This window comes from Macadamia integrifolia, unplaced genomic scaffold, assembly GCF_013358625.1.
Source record: "Macadamia integrifolia cultivar HAES 741 unplaced genomic scaffold, SCU_Mint_v3 scaffold2046, whole genome shotgun sequence".
NCBI lineage: Eukaryota > Viridiplantae > Streptophyta > Magnoliopsida > Proteales > Proteaceae > Macadamia > Macadamia integrifolia.
The window spans coordinates 4,481-21,665 of NW_024868477.1; the positions used below are offsets into that span (position 1 = coordinate 4,481).

At 38.2% G+C, this 17,185-nt stretch overlaps 1 pseudogene; it reads left to right on the forward strand.

The window, feature by feature from the left end:
- The first annotated feature begins 10,741 nt into the window (after window positions 1-10,741).
- Window positions 10,742-12,580, forward strand: LOC122065511 (annotated as a pseudogene).
- Window positions 12,581-17,185: the final 4,605 nt, after the last annotated feature.

Genomic DNA, 17,185 nt, shown 5'->3' on the forward strand with positions numbered 1-17,185 from the left:
ACACCAATGGCACCACCTCCTCCAGCTCCTACAGTTTCAGTACCTCAAATTAACCCAGGGATTCCAGTAGCACTACATACTATAGGTGGGTAAGCAACTCAGGTTGTACCAATTTTAGATACAAAGGCAGGACATTAAGGCTTAGAGAACCCACCAGCAGTACAAATGTGGACTGATATGAGTAAGTTGATGGAGAAATTCCAAAAATATAGGTCTCCATACTTCAATGGTGTGAGTTCTGACCCATTAGCACCATCAAGATGGGTGGAAGGAGTTGAAAAGGCATTGGCAGTATTAGGTTGCAATGATGAGAAAAAGATTATATGTGCTACCTATCAACTGCAGAGAATAAAGCCCACGCCTAGTGGAAGGCTACCAGACCTATACTATTAGCCGCGCATCCATGTCCCACCTGGGATCAGTTTGTAGAGGTATTTTATGGGAAATATTTCCCTATCAACGTGAGAGACATGAAGGAGTTAAAATTCATGGCTTTGGTTCAAGGGCCCAAGTCAATGTTGGAGTATCAACAGCAATTTGAGGATTTGTATTATTTTTCCCCAGAACATATGAAGAATGACAGTGCAAAGGCAAGAAAATTTGAGAAGGGTTTGAGGTCTAGCATTGGAGCTATGTCAGTAGCACATTGACTCCAGAACTATACTGATGTGGTTCAGATTGCTAAATCTATTAAAGATAAGTAGAGGGAATGCTATCAGATTTAGGCAGTAAGAAGAGCCAGGACAGTAATACAAGAAGATAGTTTGGAAGGTTTAAAAGAGGAGCTTCTTCTTCTGCTACAGTACCTAGACAGACAAAGGCTAGTTGAGCTTCTACCCAGTCACAGTCAGCATAGTCTCAGCCAACAGTTTCTACTACTCAGTCTATTACTGTGAGATGTTATGTGTGCCAACAGCTAGGGCACTTGCAAGGTTTTGTCCTCAGAGGAAACCAAGTGAAGAGAGTGTGGCTTCTTCTTCTTCTGCACCCACCAAGAAGTCACAAGCATCTGGGAAGGTCTTTGCATTAACAGCTGAGGAAGCTGAGGTTGCACCTGGAGTAGTAATAGGTACAATGCTTGTTTCTAATATACTAGCATATGTATTATGTGATTCTGGTGCATCTCATTCATTTGTATCTTCTAATTTTGTTCCAAGGCTGGGTGTGAAACCTAAGAAGTTAGCTTATCAGTTGATGATCAGTACACCTATAGGATTTATTGTAGACTTAGAGGATGTGCATGAGCCTTTTATTATTCGAATATGTAGGCGAGATATGATATCTCATTCGATCTGTATAGATATGAAGAATTTTGATGTCATCCTAGGTATAGAATATTGTTTAAACCTAGAAATGGAGATGATTTTGTATTTTAGGGACACAGAAAGGAAACTGGGAAGGTGTTAATTTTTGCTATCTAAGTATAGAAATTGTTGGAGGAAGGATGTGAAGCGTACTTGGCATGTGTCCAAGATATTACAAGGAAGATTGCAACCTTAGAAGAACTGGAAGTAGTAAGAGAATTTCTAGATGTATTTTCAGAGGATTTACGTGGTGTTCTCCCATATGGGGAGACTGAATTCTGTATTGACTTGATACTTGGGGCAACACCTATGTCAAAGGCACCCTATAGGATGATTCCTGTTGAATAGAAGGAGTTGAAGGAACAATTGCAGGATTTGTTGAAGAATGGTTTTATTAGACCCAGTGTGTCACCTTGGGGAGCTCCAGTCTTGTTTGTGAAGAAGAAGGACTGGAGTTTATGGATGTATATTGATTACCGAAAATTAAACAAGTTGACAATTAAGAACCGGTATCCACTTCCCGCATTGATGATTTATTTGATCAATTACAAGGAGTCAGTACATTCGCCAAGATTGATTTGAGGTCAGGGTATCACCAGTTGAAGATTAAGGAAAGTGATATCCAGAAGACAACATTCAGGATAAGATATGGTCATTATGAATTTGTGGTTATGCCATTTGGATTGACCAATGCACCAGTAGCTTTTATGGGATTGATGAACAGAGTATTTTATGACATTCTGGATCAATATGTGATAGTATTTATAGATGATATCTTGATTTATTCTAAGAGTAGAGAAGATCATGCAATTCACTTGAGGTCAGTATTACAGAGATTGAGAAAGAAATAGTTGTATGCTAAGTTTAGCAAATGTGAATTTTGGTTATGACAAGTGAATTTCTTAGGGCATATTGTATCTGCCAGAGGTATTGAAGTTGATCCTAGAAAGGTGAAAGCAGTATTAGACTGGAAGTCTCTAAAGACTGTTAGCGAGATTTAGAGTTTTTTTGGGATTAGCAGGTTACTACAGGAGATTTATTAAAAATTTTACTTGGATATCTACCCCTATGACTCGGTTGACTAGAAAAGGAGTCCAATTTGATTGGACTGAAGAATGTGAAAATAATTTTCAGGAATTAAAGAGCCAATAGGTGACAGCTCTAGTCCTTGCTATACCAGATGGTACATCAGGTTTGGTGGTATATAGTGATGCATCCAAACAAGGTTTAGGATGTGTGTTGATATAGAATGGAAGGGTAATTGCTTATGCTTCTCAAAAATTAAGAGATTATAAAAAAAAAATTATCCTATTCATGACCTGGAATTGACAACAGTCATTTTCGCATTGAAGATTTGACATCACTATTTGTATGGTGAAAAGTGTGAAATTTATAGTGACCACAAGAGACTTAAATATCTTTTCACTCAGAAGGATCTGAATATAAGGCAAAGAAAATGGCTGAAATTACTGAAAGACTATGACTGCACTATCCATTATCATCGAGAGAAAGTTAATGTGATAGCAGATGCTCTCAGTTGAAAACACAAAGTTACTACATTAGCTGCAATTATTGCAAACCCTATGTTGATTGATGAAGCAAGAGAATTTGATTTAGAAGTAATTGTGGGAGTGGAGACACCTGAAGATATAACACTTGCCACACTTACTATTATGCCTTTTTTATTCGAACAGACTAAAGAAGCCCAATCTAAAAATGATGTGTTGAGGAAAACCATAAATGCTATCAATGATGGAAGACAGAAGGGTTTGAGGTTCATAGTGAAAGATGAAATTTTGTGGTTCAATGATAGATTATGTGTTTCAAGGGAAGCGAAATTGATAGGGTTGATTTTGAATGAAGCACACAACACCCCTTGCTCTGTACATCCTGGAAGTACAAAAATGTATAGAGATCTGAAGAAAACATATTGGTGGCATGGTATGAAGACCGATGTAGCAGAACATGTGGTAAAATGCATGAATTGTCAATTAGTGAAAGCATTGAGGCAGAGGCCACATAAGTTATTACAACCTCTCTCAGTACCAGAATGGAATTGGGAACATGTCACTATGGATTTTATGACAGGATTATCTTGAACCAGAAGAGGGAATGACACTGTATGGGTGATTGTTGATAGATTGACCAAAGTAGCACACTTTATACCTATGAAGATATCTTACTCTATGGAGAAGTTTACATAGTTATATATTGATAATATAGTGAAATATCATGGTGTGACTATCAATATTGTTTTTTATCATGATTCCCGCTTCACTTCTAAATTTTGGGAAAGTATACAGAAAGTAATGAGAACTAAACTGAAATTTATCACAACATTTCATCCTCAGACATATGGGCAGACAGAAAGAACAATTCAAACATTAGAAGATATGTTGAGGGCTTGTGCTATAGATATGAGCTATAGTTGGGATAAGCATATACCATTAGTTAGATTTGCATATAATAGTTATCAATCAACTACTGGTATGTCTCCATTTGAAGCTCTGTATGGGAAGAAGTGTAGAACCCCATTATATTGGGATGAAGTGGGAGAAAGAAGACTTTTGGGACCTGAGTTGGTGTAGATTACATGTGAGAAGATAGATATGATCAGGGAAAGAATCAAGACAGCTCAATCCAGGCAGAAAAGTTATGCGGATAACAGAAGGAAGCCTTTAGAGTTTAAAGTGGGTGAAAAAGTATTTCTGAAGATTTCACCAATCAAAGGCATCAAGAGATTTAGAAAGAGAGGTAAATTAAGCCCAAGATATATAGGAACCTTTAAAATTCTGGATCAGATTGGCAAGACAGCCTTTAGATTGGCATTACCTCTAGAGCTAGACAGATTTCATAATGTATTCCATGTTTCTATGTTGAAGAAATACATTCCAGATCCTTTACATGTATTTCCTGTTATGGAACCTTTGAAGTTGGATGATGATTTGAGTTATGAAGAGCAACCTAAAGGAATCTTTGAAAGAAAAGAATAACAACTCCGGAGTCCAACTATTCCATATGCGAAGATCAAGTGGAAGAACCATCCGGAGCAAGAAACTTCTTAGGAGAGGGAAGATGAAGTGAAGGAGAAGTGCCCAGAACATTTTGGTTTACCAGGTAACTCTTGCAAATTTCAAGGATGAAATTTTTTATAACCAGGAGGGAAATTGTAACACCCCAAATCTCACCTCTTACATTAAATTGTGCACAGGCAAGAGTAATAGGCTAGAGAGACCAACACTTGCATTGTTGGCAGCAGTAGAATGCCAAGAAGGGAAGAATGACCCAACATGTACTTGTGCCTTCTGCCAATAGTGTTGGAAGAATCAGCAAGAAAAGTGGGCCAACAAGTAGACATTAACCTTTAATAAGGGTTGGTAATGATAAGGGATTAAACAGGCTCAAGAGAGAACAAACCTAGCTCAACCAGCTAGAGAGTTCTGGACAAGACAGGCAGGCCTGTCAGCTGGATAGAATGGTCATTTTTTACTATTATGGGTTCCACTTTTGTAATTTGACATTCGGACCTATTTTTATGAGTTTGTTATGATAAAATAAGTTAAATAATAGTTTATAATAAGATTATATGATTTAAAGTTAAGTATATAGTAAATTATATATATGTTCATAATATGACATAATACAAGAAATATAGTTATACATATAATATATATATATATATATTATATATTATATGTATAAGTGAGTGAAACATTCCATTAATGAAGTGGGGCTATAAAAGGCCACCACCAACCATATTAGCCACATTTTTCTCACTTGGACAGCAAGAGAAAGAAAAGAGGAAAGAAGAAGAAGAAGAAGAAGAAGAATACGTAAGGAAATCTCACCTATATGAACTTGAAATATGAGAAAAAAATCTCAGAAATTGGAAATGGGTTTGGGCTGATTTGGCTGAAACAAAAGGAAGGAGTGAAAGTTTGGAAATCTCAGGAAGCATGTGCTCTTAGGGAGTTCAATTCATTGTTCTTGATGGAATTAATTGAAAGGAACTTAAAATTTCAGTGATGGGTTGCATGCTCATGGCCTATTAGGACTAAAATGTGAGGATTCTCACTAAAGTTCTTAAAACAGAAAATTTCATGTGAAGAAGGTGAAAACCCATTTCAATTTTACTATTTTAAGGTTTAAGATTCACATGCAAGGTGAAATTGATTGTAGATTACATGCATGCATGCCTAATTTGAGGTTTGATCATCAAATTAGAAGTTGAATTTTGACATCCCACCTTAATTCTTGATCTTATGTAAGCATGTGGTTCAATTTGAGGAAAAATCTGAAATTTCTGCTGGATTTCATATGTATAATCAAGAAATTAAAATGGGGATTATAAATGGACTAGTAACCAGTATGAATCAAAGTACTATACTGCTGTTATGGGAATGAAGACCTTAAATAGAGAAGCTTAGACCAAAAACAGAGTTGAAATTCTGCAGAGAACTGGCAGAATCAAAATTCTACAGATAAGGGGCAACCAGTGGGAGACATCAGGGTGGCTGGTTGGTCCAAAGTCTCCAGCTAGTTAGGCTTCTGGAGACCAGGTTGCCCTCAGTTTTTAACAGAGACTTGTTGTTTTATAAAAGGACCTGTAGGGCCTATAGGGGAGATAATAGATGACCCTATTAGGGAATGAATGGATTTAAATTTATTTTAATTTATGTGTGTATTAATTTATGATTGTAGAAGATCCTAATAGACGTGTGGGAGCTTATTCAGTACTAGGAGTGGAGTTGATTATTTAAGATTTTCAGAGTGAGTGGGTGCCTCCCTAACCTCCTTTTTTTTAGTGTGTTTCTTAATTGTTGATCATGCATATATTGTTTGTGTATGTGCATAATTTTTTATTTTGATGATTTCTATTATGATGAAATTGATGAAATGGAGATGTAAAAGGTAAGGCAGGTAAGATGAGACATGTGCAGGTGCCCATGTTTGCATATGTGATTTGAGTGATTGGTTGTTTATCATATAGAATGTTGGGCTAGGTATCACAACCCTAAGTGCTACACCCCTTGTTCGTAAGGGGTTAGATACAGACTCATCCCGATATATGTGGCTGCCTGATCAGCATGAGATGTATTTTGTGATGAGATGTCTGATATCAAATATGGATGTGGACAAGATATGACGTACTGTATGCTTGGTGGATATATATTATATGTGATTACTATTTAGAGGTTAGCTGGGGGACAGAGGCTCTGACTGGGACCGGTTGGCTCCTGCCTACAACGAGCTTGTATTCTTGAGGTCAACCATACAAGATAGGGAATGCCACCTATGTTGCATAGTAATATGCCCATAGGTGATAAGATTTAGTAATGGATTAGGGAATCTATATAGTTTTAATAAATGGAATCATAAGCATCATTTTTCTGTGTGGAGCATGCATTGCATACGGTTGCGTGTGTTTGTCTATCCCACACCTCATTGAGCATTTTCAGTGCTCACTATTATATCCTTTGATCTATAGATGAATAGAGTAGTCACCTATAGATTACCAGTTCAAAGTATGAGGCTATGGCCATGGATTAGTTGGCTGGTGTACAGGATGATGATTTTAGTCATGGACCTGATTGAGAGTGTGATGACTGTGTATATGGTGGACAACATTTATGAGGACTAATTTACTTAGTTATTCTATTTTGCATATATATGGATAGTGGTAGAAACCGGATTTTGGGGATTGAGACTACAGGCGGGAGATGGTATACACAAGTGGGAGACATGTTGATGGTTGGATAGGTGGGAGACAGGTTTGACGGTTTATAATACAGATGGGAAACATTATTTTTGTGTAAATATTTTGATATAATGGGATGACTGTAATACATATGGATTATTGAACATAATGTTGTGAATCATTGTATATATGGTATCAGGTATCACATAGAGGCACTAGATGAATATGTAATTTTACTTGATCTTATATTGTCTGCTGCAACTCTAATTAAAAGTATGTGAATGTGGTGTTGTAGACACTCCTAGAGTAGGATCCTAGGGGAAAACAGACTGACTGGGTGCGGTGAGGTATCCACTGCCGGCATACCTGTGCCATGTTGAGGGCAAGGTGTGACGTTCCCGCTCAAGACTTTGTTATGTATAGAAATATTTTTGTCCCTAATTTTTGCCTATGTCAGAATTCCTTTGAAAGCCTTCATGTGAGGAATAAAATTATTCATAATTTTGTTGTTTGCGTAGATACATATAGAAATCGGTTCTTGACTTTTTCATGGGACCTTCCTCTCTTCTCTCTGCCATCTTAGATTAGGCATCTTTTTGGGACCTTCCTCTCTTCTATCCCCCGTCCCCCATTTTCTTGTATCATTCTCTTTTTTATTGTTTCTCCCCCCCTTTTTTAATCGTATCCCTTCCTCCCTTCTTTGCTTGTTTTTTTCCTCCCCCCTTTTTCATTATATCCCTCCCTTCTTTGGCCTGTTTCTTCCCCCTCCCCCTCCTTTTTGGGTTTGTCCCCTCCTCTTAGGGGTTTGATGCCCATCTCTTCAGGGCTTGGTAGGGTTTTCACAGTGGTCTAACCAATTTGGCTTTGTATGTTGTATTTGTTTTTCTTTCCTACTTTAATATATTTTTCATTCACCAAAAAAAAAAAAAACCATTGGACTATCAAGCCATTAATGCTTCAAAAACAACATATTTATTCCAACATTCAGCTCAATTCACAAAACACAATTAAGTACCTATATAATTTAACACACTAAAGAATTCACAAATTAACACTCTTGTTATAGAAATGAACTACCACCCACTTACCTTAGCACCATCACTATCCTCTCAAGTCTCGTTTCACAATGGAAAGTGAGAAATTCCTGTAAAAATACATAATTTCCTTATGATTACTATTTAAATACTTGGGGTATCGCAAGTTGGCCATCATGCTACTTGTGATGGATTCGAAGAAATAGAAGAATTGTCCTAGTGAAGTAATGATTCATATCAAGATTGGAGGTTTCCTCAATTTTGGTTTTTGAGCTACACAATCACATGGATCAATTTCTTTTATGAGAATCATTTTTGTATGATCTGATTCACATTGTTGAAATCTATCAGAGTTTTTCCTGAGTCTGAATCAAGTCCTCGTATGAGAATCATTCTTGTACGGTGCCTGGTCCATACTTGGATTCCACTCAAAGTGAATACCAATTGAAAGAAAAAAGAGATTAAGTGGAATCCAAGTGTGGATTAGGCACCGTACGAGAATGGCTCTTGTACAAGGACCTAATCCAGAGTCGTTTTTCTTTGGGTGGATTCCATTTGTGTGGATCAGTCCGTACAAGAATGATTATCGTATGAGGACCTGATTTGCTTTTGTGAATCAACAACGAAGGAACCATCAAAGGCATTATCAAGAGCGTGGAGAGAAATTGAATAGATAGATCTGAGTCACGATATTAGCATCTGATAGATCCATTTGTCAAAACCATCAACCAAGGTCCCTCGTCTGATCTGAAGACCTGGTATCATGTTCAAAGTCGCCGTGTTGGACTTCAGAATAGTTGCTGAAAGATGAAATGGAGGTCAGGGTGGTGATACTTGCTGCTGGTACAGACAATTGCGCGGATCGAATCAACCACATGTGAATTGAGTATGAAGGCAAGAGCGAGGGCTGAATCTGCCATCACAATAAGGGAGAGTGAATGAACATAGGGAGATGGGGAGTCAGACTCAGGGCTGGAGAGGGAAAAGTAGGTTGAAACAAAAGTACATCATTAGGACCTCCTAAATAGTTCCACCTCATTGAATTGAGGGTAAAAATGTAAAGTTACAAATTTTACTGGATCAATTTCTAAATTTTAGCACATCACCTCTATAGGAATTTGAAATCGATGTCTACATCTACAATATTATGAGCAAATAATGAACATTGCTCCTTCAATAAGTAGTTTCAGTGTAACTAAGATATGAATAGACTTGATCAAGGATTGAAAAGATGGAATCGAGGTCGGGATCGGTTAAGGTCGATACTAATCTAATCCCAATCCAGATTGGATAGAAATACCCCTAGAGACCCTTGGTTTTTTTTTTTCCGATCAATCATATGGTATCAACCAAGAATCGAGATCGATTAAGGCCAATATCAATCTGATCGATCGATTCAAGCCGATTTGATCTGATAATGAAAATTTTAGATTCTTGTGAACTGCATACTTGCATACTTCTTGAATAGGTAGTTTAAATTTAAGAGTGATCAATGAATCTTATGTTACTGGCATGCATACCCCCATTAGGGTTTTTCTAAAAATTTGGGATATTACACCTAAGCCCTAATCTTCTTTGATTTGGCTTTAAACGATCAATTTTGTTTTTCAATTATTCTAAATTGACATAGTGTGAAAAAATTAGAGAGCATGCCTTTCTCCTTTGGATTGAGGGGGAACGAATAAAATAAGCATAATCATAATTTATGACCTATATAGAGGAAGCAACAATGAGTGGAAAGGAGGAGGCATTTTCCTTAGCCCACGGTCAAAGTAGCAGTTTGGATGTTGTGGAATAGGTATTAGAGAATAATGGACATATTATCGACCTGATAGGGAAAAAAGCTAGGGAGAAGAGCATTTATGACCCTAGATGTATATACTTTTCCTTCACCCGATGTGGAGGAAAGCTTTCTCTAAGAAACTAGGATCACAAAAGACTTTTCAAGAAAGCGATGAATCAACAACAAGAGACAACTTCCCAAAAAAAAAAAATTCTCATGTAAGCATAAGTTTACTACCAATAATGCTCATTATAGGTGGATTCGTAATTACATAGTTCAACGAGCCATTGAGGGAAAAGGGGTTAAACAATTCTACGCGTTATGGATTAGACCCTCCTGACAAGGAGTCAAGTCAATTTGTCTTTCTCCCTTCTTGATTTTGCGGTACCAATACTTGATCCTTAATTCTCAAGATAGAAGTACCATCCGAATATTGCATTGCCATACATAGACGTGTCTATCCAAATCATATATTCTCATATATCCTCATATATTCCCCTACCTATTTTGTCTTGATGGAATCTTGTATACATGGAATGTTTCCATGTAATGTTCATCTATGTATAGCAAGTCATGCTTGCACTATTATATATTATATATGTAATCAATGTTCTTCACACAAATCAATGAAAATCATCCCAAATCCTTGAGTGGTCAAAAAGATCGAAAGATTTTCCATTGTGGCAATCAAAGGTATTGGATTTTTCTCCCAAAGAAGAAAAGCAAAAGAGCATAATTCTAAACAAGTGACAATATGAGGCACTAAAACTAGAGGTGAGGTGCGCTCGCTGGTCAAATGTTTAGGGTACTACGACCACAAAGTACACTCGTCGTGGATAAAACCATAAGAAAAGCCATGAATGACGCATGTGCTTATGTAATTATTTCGCATTCAACTTTAAAGAACATGTGGAAGATACCTACTCTCAATGAAGACAAACCTAAAGAGCTATTTGCTTCAACGAAAGGAGACTGACTTCTAGAGAGAGAAGATTCCAAAGGAAGAATAGAAATGAAATACCAACTCCATTGTGGTAGCCAAGTTAGTTTCTTCTACCTTCAATCAGAAACCTCACTTCCTTGCTCCGTTTTTTTTATATAGTTGTGAACCTGACATTGGGTTGAAGCAGTTATAGGAACGTAGTTCAGAAAGACACCAGTTCTCCACTTCTTTCTTAAAGTATCTAGCTAAACTAGTCGCCAATGGGTTCTGAACCACATCAGCTTCATGCCTTCTTCTTCCCCCTCATGGCTCAAGGCCATTTGCTCCCAACCATAGACATGGCCAGGCTATTCGCTAGCCGTGGCATTAAGGTGACCATAATTACTACTCCCCTCAACGCACCCCTCTTCTCCAACACCATCGAACGTGATAACCAGTTGGGTCTAGACATCTCTGTTCAGCTCATTCCATTCCCTTCAGAAGAGGTCGGTTTACCCCAAGGCTGCGAGAACATAAGTTCCTTGGATAATTTCTCTGACATGGCTCCCAAATTCTTCAAGGCTCTAGACTTGCTCCAAAAACCCTTAGGAACTTCTTCAAACACATAGCCCTCATTGCCTCGTTGCTGATATGTTCTTCCCCTGGGCTACAGGCATCGCTGCCAAGCTTGGGATACCCAGACTCATCTTTCATGGTACCAGTTTCTTCTCTCTCTGCCTCTTGGACAACTTGAGACGATATCCACCTCATGAGAACATTGAAACCTTCACTGTGGTAGGTCTTCCTGACCAGATAGAGCTGACGAGGTACCAGTTGCCAGACCTCTCAAAAACATCAAGCGAGCTAGCCAATTTGGTTCAACGCGCCAGAGAATCAGAGGAAAAGAGCTATGGAGTATTAGTGAACAGCTTCTATGAGTTGGAGCCTGGTTATGCGGATTACTACAGGAATGTCATAGGAAGGAAGACATGGCACATAGGCCCTGTTTCACTCCGCAACAGGGACATTGCAGATAAAGCTCAGAGGGGTAACAAAGCTTCCATTGACAATCACGCGTGCCTTAGTTGGCTCGATTCAAAGAAACCAAATTCGGTGCTCTACTTGAGCTTCGGTAGCGTGGCCAGTGTCACTGCTTCTCAGCTGTTTGAGATTGCTATTGGCCTTGAGGCTTCTGGGTACTCATTCATTTGGGTTGTGAAATCGAACGATGAGATTGAGCAGAGGTGGATGTCAGATGGGTTTGAAGAGAGGATTAAAGGGAAAGGTCTGTTAATAAGGGATTGGGCACCTCAGGTTTTGATCCTGGATCATCCGGCCGTGGGAGGGTTCATGACCCATTGTGGATGGAACTCGACGCTTGAAAGCGTGAGTGCAGGGGTGCCCATGATCACTTGGCCAATATTTGGAGATCAGATCTTCAATGAGAAGATGGTAACCCAAGTGCTGAGGGTAGGAGTGAGTGCAGGGGTTAATGAATGGAGTGGATTTGTGGGAGGGGAAAAGGCAATAGTGAAGAGAGAGGACATAGAGAAGGCTGTGGAGCAGTTGATGGGTGGTGGAGAAGAAGCAGAGCGGATGAGGACTCGAGCAATGGAGCTCAAAGAGATGGCGAGAAGAGCTGTTGAAGAAGGTGGGTCCTCTTATAACGACTTGACAGCTTTGATTGAGGAGATAAAGTTGCATCCACGGCCGGCAGTCTAGAATCTAGATTAAATTCCACTTGTATGGATTTAAATAGTTCTAATTCCTTTCGTATGCATTTAAATAGTTCTATATGCATATTTTAAAGATAATCATATTATACACGAATAATACTCATATAATACGTTACATAGTCTGTAAAACTTTTGGGTTGAAAAAAATGAGATTAACCCAAATAGGTAAAATCCTGATTCCCAACCCTTGTCTTCTATCAAGAACCCTAATCGATCGAAACTATAACCCTCCTTCTTCCTTCATCTAAGTTAACCGAAAAAAGGAGGAGCCCTTGCCCCAGTGACCCCTTCTCCTCCATCTCCGTTCTCGGCGGCCAGCGACCGAGGGTGATAGGTAAGACACCAATACCCCCTGCTCTCATTCTCTTCTCCATTTCTCTTCCCATCAATTGTTGAAAACCCAATCAACCCTTCCACTTCTCCGTTTCTCTTCTCATTGGTAGTTGAAAATTCAATCGAGGGCAATTGCATCTGCAAATAAATTTTAATAAAAAGCAAAAAAGATTCAAAAGAGATGACTCACATGGATAAAGATGGCCAAGGGCGGGATTTCTCCAAAAGGGGTTGAAATGAAAACCTTTCTAGGGAATTTAGCATACAATCGCCATTTGAATTGGACTGACAATTATTTACAAACATAGTTGCAGCTGGACAATGTGAAGAACTAGAAAGAGGGAAATGACACACGTGTTCTCCTCCCACTGTTCTTGCAATAATGTATCTGAGAAATCAAAGGAGTTGAAGAGAGGAGGTTCTTGAGCCTTAAGATTGATCCGTGACTGGTCTTAGATTGTACCCCATGGAAAATTCAAGAAAATCCAAACGTATCTCTGGGATGAAAGATTGCAAACACTTATTCTCCATCTTCTTGAACCTTGTTTTTGTACGAAGAAGAAGAAGAGAACATGTAAAAGTTACGAGACGAGATGAGGTTTGATTCTCCTTTTAGTTCTTTCTACAGTACCCTTTTTAGGGGTTAAATTTAATTAATATTAAATGTAAAAATTCAAAAGAATGAGAAATGATTTCAAATTGGAAAATCAGATTGGATTTTAGTGTCCATAAAAGCATGGTAGATTAGAATTTAGTTTCAAACAATCATTTTTGCTCCCGGATTTTTACAGAACAATCGTACTAAACGTGTTTTAAACACATATCGTATCATTGTCGTACGTATTTTATTGCACTAGATTTTTTGAAACGTATTATTATCGTATTATCCATTTAATTGTCATACGTATCTGTTCCCATATTATTGCTATCCCCGAACTTACTAACTATGGTTCTGAATGATCCTTTACATTTTTAATTTCCATATCTAAGCATTTACTCTACCAAAAAAATAAAAAAAATTGAGTTTTCGCCAAAAAAAAAAAAAAAAAATCACATGAGGATTGTACGGTGTGGAACATAAAGTTTTATTCATTTGTCGACTTATGAGCTTTTGTCAACCACATGGTGGAATTCAGTCAAATCATCCTGCTTACGAAGGATTGTATCATGTGGATCCATAATATCAGTCTAAAATGGCCAAAACCGCAAAGACACTTATTGATTCAATCAATCATCATGGAAAAGATGCAAGATTTCATGCAAATAAGAATAAAAAAATAAATATAAAATTATAATCACAATTATGTAAAAGAAAATCAAAGAAATAAGGTGGTTCAGCACTGCTCTGGGTTATATTCACGTGAAGGACAATAGATATCCACTATTTAGAACCAAAATAATAAAAGATTTAAGTTACTACAATATTATCTCAACACATTGGTGAAAAATCCATGTTAAAAACCTTAATTTCAAATCTTCTCCACAACTACCAAAAAAATGAAAAAACCTCCTACCAGGGTAATAGTTGGCAACCAGTGGAGAAAGAAAAGGCCTTAACCTTTGCCACACGACAAAATTAAATACTTTTTAACTTATAACTATTACAATTACATGACAACTAAAGAATGGGCCACCATGTCTGGGTGCAATAGTTATTATACTGTCATGCCCGGGTGCATGGTTTGTTCGTTCAAAGCCTTTCTTGGAATCACATCAAATTTTGAATCTGAATTTTGGGCCTTGATCAGAGCTTTAGAGTCGGCTAGGGACTTTCAAATTCCAAAGCTTTGGATTTAGTATGATTCTGTAGCGGCAGGTGATTATGGTTTAAAAAAAATTGTTTCATGGTTCGTATGACAGCAATGGTCCTCTCTTCAACCCTTCTTGGAGTCTATCGAGTGGAAAATTTCTCATTATTTTTGGGACGCTAATCCAGGGTATCTAGGAAAATTGACTAATTTAAAACTTCCAAACCAGTAGTTTCTTCGTATCCCCTGTTTATGATGAGTTGCAAATGGATGCACAGGATTGATCCAAAATCTGCACGTGCAAGTAGTTTTTCCAGTTTCTCATTCTTTGTTCTCTAGTTAGGTCCCCTGTTGATGGCCATGCCGAAGGTAGGTGAAATTAACTGAGTTTCTTTAATTGATGTTTTTGGTTTTTCAAACTCTTTTGTACATTCTATTTTTTTTCTTCTCTTTTAATATATACATGACTTTCTAGAAGAAAAAAAAAATGGGCTATTGCTAAAGAGGGTGGCAAGGTTGCAACCATAGAGAGCCTTAAGCTTTCTTTCAGTAGCTTAACGTATACCGAAAACTTATCGTAAATCATGCCATTTATAACACCCCCATCCACCCCCCCCCCCAAAAAAAAGGGGGGGGGGGGGGGGGCGGCAACAAGTGTAAGGGAAGATTGGAAATTATCCCACGTTGGAAAAGCCTCTTCATTGCTTAAGCTTCCGAGTTGGGTAACAACTCCAAAAGACAGCTGAAGAACATTACGTTCCAAACTACAAAGAGAGTGTAGCTTCAGGACATTAGATTCCAAATTACAAAATACTAGTTCTCTTTATGTGGTGCTAGAGGATTTGAAATCCATTTGAGTTAGATGCTTCAACATGGTATAAACTCATTAAACCACCCATTATGTTAACTTCACATCTATGAACATTCACCCAAAAGAGGAAAACGCATACCACGTATACTACCAGAAAAAAGAAGAGCAACAAGTGAGAAGGAGTACTAGAAATAATCTCACATTGTAAAAGCCACTTCATAAGGCGTGCACTTGGTCCAATGATAAGGTACGAATGATGCGACTTAATGGTCAAGCGGTCAAAACAGTCTCTCGACATTCTCAGGATAAAGTTGTGTAGTTCTTGCCCTCCCAGACCTTGCATATGCAAGATTCTTGTGCACTAGGTATAACTTAAGCTTTTGAATTGGATAACAACCCTAAGAAGACACCAAACCTCATTAGCTTAAGGACATTGTGTTCCAAATTGCAAAGAGAGTATAGCTTTAGGACAGGGAAAAAGTAATCTAAAAGGCAGAATGGCTCCTACAACCAGACATTGAGGGTGGCAAAATGATCTTCTCACCCCTCATAAAAGGTAAAATTCTCGTTCCTATTGATGCTTCTGCAGACACTCCCATTGGCCCCCGCAATGGCATAGAAGTCACCCAGCCTTTTATGGAGTCCTCTCCCCATTAGAAAATACAAATTCACTTTCTGTGGTGCCAAAGGATCTAGCTATCCAAGTTTCCAAGTTAGCTTCTTCTAGCTCCACGCATAAATCTGGTTACAATTAATTTGATATCTCTATGAACCATGAAGCCCCTTAGTTATTAACAACAGAAGACCCAATCCCCCACTTCTTTCTTTCTCAATAATACTTCAGCCCAACCTAATCAAGCTGCCAATGGGTTCTGAATCTCAAACACTTCACATCTTCTTCTTCCCACTCATGGATCAAGGCCACTTGATCCCAATGATAGACATCGCTAGACTGTTTGCAAGCCGAGGTGTAAAGGTTATAGTCACTACTCCCCACAATGCATGCCTCTTTTCCAACACCATTGGTCGTGATGACCAGTTGGGTCTCGAAATCTCTGTTCATCTCATCCATTCCCTTCAGTTGAGGCTGGATTACCAGAAGGATGTGAGACGCTAGCTCTATCACTTTCCCTGCTATGGCCAACAACTTCTTCAAGGCTATAGACTTGCTCCAACGACCATTTGAGGAGCTTCTTCAAGAACAACACCCTGACTCTATGATAGCTGACATGTTCTTCCCCTGGGTTACGGACTTTGCTACCAAGCTTGGAATTCAAAGTTTTTTTTTTTAATGGAACCAGTTTCTTTTCCCTTTGTGTTTAGGCAATTTGAAACGTTATGCCCCTCAAGAGATCGTTAAATCTGATTCCGATACTTGTAAGATTTCCTATTAGGTGGGCTAGTATAGTCAAAGATTTGTTTCCAAAACCGGTTTAGTGGTGTTGACTAAAGATGGAGTAAGCAGAAAGAATCCACTATTATTGGTAAGTGATCTCTATGGAGATATTGGATTCTATTAGCACACCTTAATGGTATGAAATATTTATTTCTATGTGTGGACCTAAGGTATTGTTTCCTTAATGGGGAGGAAACCCTAATTTTATTGCAGGGTTGGTCCCTACCCTCACCCCTATATATAGTTATCACTGACCCATTAAGTGAAGCTAACAATCAAAAGCATAAGGGAAAGAGGGTAGACCAGACCAACATTGATCGTGTTATACAAGGAGCATACAAGAAGACATTGAGGAGTTCTTATTCTTCAACCATGGATTCAGGTATGCCTAAAACATATATTTTATAGTGTTTGTCGTGC